Source organism: Ascaphus truei, unplaced genomic scaffold (genome assembly GCF_040206685.1).
Source record: "Ascaphus truei isolate aAscTru1 unplaced genomic scaffold, aAscTru1.hap1 HAP1_SCAFFOLD_1767, whole genome shotgun sequence".
Lineage (NCBI taxonomy): Eukaryota > Metazoa > Chordata > Amphibia > Anura > Ascaphidae > Ascaphus > Ascaphus truei.
Genome location: NW_027454664.1, coordinates 1 through 5,000, shown reverse-complemented (window position 1 = coordinate 5,000; position 5,000 = coordinate 1).

The window sequence follows — 5,000 nt, the reverse complement described above, 5'->3', positions numbered from 1 at the left end:
TTGCATGCAGGCGAGCACAATCCTTTGCAACACGCCGGCGACATTCTCTATCCCTCATTTCTAAGGTTTATTTTATGTAGATAATTATAGCACAAAAGAAGAGGCCATTTGTGACATGCTTGCTTTGCATCGTTCTCCGTGGGCCAGTGCACACTCACAGGGTACCACGTATTGTGGGTTGGTTACTAGTTGCTGTACATTGAACGCACCAGGGTGAGCGCTGGACGTGGTCTTGGTTACTGCTTGAACCTTTATTCCTCCTAAGTAGAGACATATGAAACATTCACAGACATAATAGTGGCGGATTTTGCACATTCTGGAATAGTCACAATGCTGGCAAACTTCCCCGAAATGAGCAGCGCTCCGCGTCTGAATGTGGGACGCCGTTCTAAGTGTGTTGCTTTTGTTTTTTCTTTCATTATTTTCATTGTTTTGGTTTTTTTTCTCACGCCGCAGTGTTTGCAATGTTCATAATGCTGGCGGTGAGAGGCAATAATGCCGTGAAACCCCCAGACCGCAATACAGACAAAAATATCTCTCGCTTCCGGGACAGTGAATTGCACAGAAAAGTCTCCGATTTATTAACACATTTACACTAACTGAACCAGGAAAACACCCGACAATCCCATGGCTGAGAAGTCCTGATAGTGTGGGGGGTGCAGGCAGTTGTGAGACTTCATGCAGCCACCTCTGGTGTGGAAACCCAGCGGCACACTTCTGCTGCAGAATAGAGACAGTGACTATATTAATGGTATTATTAGCTTCAGCACAGGTGGACTGAGTCTCTGAGTGAGCCCACCTGTGCTGAAGCAGGGATATCCTTAAAACCTGACCTGTTGAGGGGGGGGGGGGGGGGGCATGGCTGGAGCTGAGGAGTTGAGAACCCCTGTCTACACCAGGAGATATGGAATGGGAGTCTAGGGTTCCACCCAGTGACCCAAAGTGGTACTGCAGTGTTAAAATAGTGCAGTGGTTTCCATCCCTCTCCTTGGTACCCCCCAGCTGGGTCGTGTTTTGGGGTATACTGTAGTTTAGGTCCCTTCTCCTTGGTACCCCCCAGCTGGGCCGTGTTTTGGGGATATAGTGTAGTTTAGGTCCCCTCTCCCTGATACCCCCCAGCTGAGCCGTGTTTTGGGGTACACTGTAGTTTAGGTCCCTTCTCCTTGGTACCCCCCAGCTGGGCTGTGTTTTGGGGGTATACTGTAGTTTAGGTCCCTTCTCCTTGGTACCCCCCAGCTGGGCCGTGTTTTGGGGATATACTGTAGTTTAGGTCCCTTCTCCTTGGTACCCCCCAGCTGGGCTGTGTTTTGGGGTATACTGTAGTTTAGGTCCCTTCTCCTTGGTACCCCCCAGCTGGGCCGTGTTTTGGGGATATAGTGTAGTTTAGGTCCCCTCTCCCTGATACCCCCCAGCTGAGCCGTGTTTTGGGGTACACTGTAGTTTAGGTCCCTTCTCCTTGGTACCCCCCAGCTGGGCTGTGTTTTGGGGGTATACTGTAGTTTAGGTCCCTTCTCCTTGGTACCCCCCAGCTGGGCTGTGTTTTGGGGGTATACTGTAGTTTAGGTCCCTTCTCCTTGGTACCCCCCAGCTGGGCCGTGTTTTGGGGATATACTGTAGTTTAGGTCCCCTCTCCCTGGTACCCCCCAGCTGGGCTGTGTTTTGGGGATATACTGTAGTTTAGGTCCCTTCTCCCTGGTACCCCCCAGCTGGGCCGTGTTTTGGGGATATACTGTAGTTTAGGTCCCCTCTCCTTGGTACCCCCCAGCTGGGCCGTGTTTTGGGGATATACTGTAGTTTAGGTCCCCTCTCCCTGGTACCCCCCAGCTGGGCCGTGTTTTGGGGATATACTGTAGTTTAGGTCCCCTCTCCCTGGTACCCCCCAGCTGGGCCGTGTTTTGGGGATATACTGTAGTTTAGGTCCCCTCTCCCTGGTACCCCCCAGCTGGGCCGTGTTTTGGGGATATACTGTAGTTTAGGTCCCCTCTCCCTGGTACCCCCCAGCTGGGCCGTGTTTTGGGGATATACTGTAGTTTAGGTCCCCTCTCCTTGGTACCCCCCAGCTGGGCCGTGTTTTGGGGATATACTGTAGTTTAGGTCCCCTCTCCCTGGTACCCCCCAGCTGGGCCGTGTTTTGGGGATATACTGTAGTTTAGGTCCCCTCTCCCTGGTACCCCCCAGCTGGGCTGTGTTTTGGGGATATACTGTAGTTTAGGTCCCTTCTCCTTGGTACCCCCCAGCTGGGCCGTGTTTTGGGGATATATACTGTAGTTTAGGTCCCCTCTCCCTGGTACCCCCCAGCTGGGCTGTGTTTTGGGGATATACTGTAGTTTAGGTCCCCTCTCCCTGGTACCCCCCAGCTGGGCCGTGTTTTGGGGATATACTGTAGTTTAGGTCCCTTCTCCCTGGTACCCCCCAGCTGGGCCGTGTTTTGGGGATATACTGTAGTTTAGGTCCCCTCTCCCTGGTACCCCCCAGCTGGGCCGTGTTTTGGGGATATACTGTAGTTTAGGTCCCCTCTCCCTGGTACCCCCCAGCTGGGCCTTGTTTTGGGGATATACTGTAGTTTAGGTCCCCTCTCCCTGGTACCCCCCAGCTGGGCCGTGTTTTGGGGATATACTGTAGTTTAGGTCCCCTCTCCTTGGTACCCCCCAGCTGGGCCGTGTTTTGGGGATATACTGTAGTTTAGGTCCCCTCTCCCTGGTACCCCCCAGCTGGGCCGTGTTTTGGGGATATATACTGTAGTTTAGGTCCCTTCTCCCTGGTACCCCCCAGCTGGGCTGTGTTTTGGGGATATACTGTAGTTTAGGTCCCCTCTCCTTGGTACCCCCCAGCTGGGCTGTGTTTTGGGGATATATACTGTAGTTTAGGTCCCCTCTCCCTGGTACCCCCCAGCTGGGCTGTGTTTTGGGGATATATACTGTAGTTTAGGTCCCCTCTCCCTGGTACCCCCCAGCTGGGCTGTGTTTTGGGGATATATACTGTAGTTTAGGTCCCCTCTCCCTGGTACCCCCCAGCTGGGCTGTGTTTTGGGGATATATACTGTAGTTTAGGTCCCCTCTCCCTGGTACCCCCCAGCTGGGCCGTGTTTTGGGGATATATACTGTAGTTTAGGTCCCCTCTCCCTGGTACCCCCCAGCTGGGCCGTGTTTTGGGGATATACTGTAGTTTAGGTCCCCTCTCCCTGGTACCCCCCAGCTGGGCTGTGTTTTGGGGATATACTGTAGTTTAGGTCCCCTCTCCCTGGTACCCCCCAGCTGGGCCGTGTTTTGGGGATATATACTGTAGTTTTGGTCCCCTCTCCCTGGTACCCCCCCAGCTGGGCCGTGTTTTGGGGATATATACTGTAGTTTAGGTCCCCTCTCCTTGGTACCCCCCAGCTGGGCTATGTTTTGGGGATATACTGTAGTTTAGGTCCCCTCTCCTTGGTACCCCCCAGCTGGGCTGTGTTTTGGGGATATATACTGTAGTTTAGGTCCCTTCTCATGTTTGTTAATTCCTTAGTCATCCCTTAAAATCTGCGGCCCCCGGGGGTTCCCGGTTACCCGGCTTGTGGTAGCGATACTAGTGAATGGAAAGACACAAGTGATTATGGAGGTGCCATGTCCTCATCAGTTAACCCTTTCACTACAATACAGGGCAGCAATGCATTGTGGTTACGCTGCTGGCACCCGCGATAGGAACCTGGTCACTGGCGCCCGCGCGTTTCTGGGATCCGGCAGCAGAGGGTTCTTGTTATTAATAGAGACCTCACAGTGCCTGATCCGGACCCCCCACTGCTTATATTCCCACAAAGAACCGTTTCACAGGGAGACGGAAAAGTCCGCTTCCGACCCCGACAATGGCCAGGAGCGTATACAGAATGGAGACTGCTCATTTATACGCTGGATATATAATGTTAGAGGCCGGAACGAGGGACTTTAATTGATTAAGCATCCCTTAGGAATACAAATGCCTTCTGAGATATAGAATAATATTGATTTACCGCGAAGGGCTGTAATCTGTATTCTAATTTCCAATACATACAATCCCTTTGATCTGGAGGATATTAACCCTTAGGCTGCTGGAGCCGATATAAAATAGAGCGAGGCATAGATGAAGGTGTTTAACCACTTCTGTATCCGGGTGCTGCACCCCAAGGAAACGCCCCAAAGTCAGCACCCTGCAGGCCAAGCTTCTACCTGCCAACAGATGCAATGTATTCACACACCACCCCCATAATCTATCACCCCATGGTAACCCTACTTCTGACATCACAGTCACACGAGTCTGTATACCAGCAGGTTTCTCTGTATGACATTGATTGGTGACTCGGACCTTACGAGTTACTTTATATCCTTTTTTATCTTGAGATTTCCAGGTGCTCAAAAATGTAACGCAGACACGAGTGACCATGAGAGCGGAGTGACGGGCCCCGGGGCGCGGTCTGACACCGCCCAGCGCATAGAAATGGGGGCAAGGGAGAGAGATAAAAGTGTGTGTTAGAGAGGGGGGCTCAACTCCAGTCCTCAAGCCCCCCTAAGAGGTCAGGTTCTCAGGATACCCCTGCTTCAGCACAGGTGGCTCTGTCGAAGACTGAGCCTCTGATTGAGCCACCTGTGCTGAAGCAGGGACTGATTGAGCCACCTGTGCTGAAGCAGGGATATCCTGAAAATCTGACCTGTTGGGGGGGGGGGCTGGGGAATGAAGTTGAGCCCCCCTGCGATAGGCTGACCAGCTACCAGGCATAGGGTTGGACTCACTTAAAACTCTTTAAAACCGTAAAAATAGACACTGCGCGTTTTTTTTATTTGAGTGATCATATCAGAGTTTGTGTTACGTTAGGAAACTGAAATCCCTCAATAATAATACGGCATACCTACACAGTGAGAGAAAAGCAAATAATATCCCAGGGGCTCGTTAAATATGGCCGCTGATGTGCCCTGGATCTTGTTCTGGTCTGTGCGTGTCCCTTGCATTGAGTAGATCAGCACATGAATCCTTTGTTAGATCCTAAAATCCAA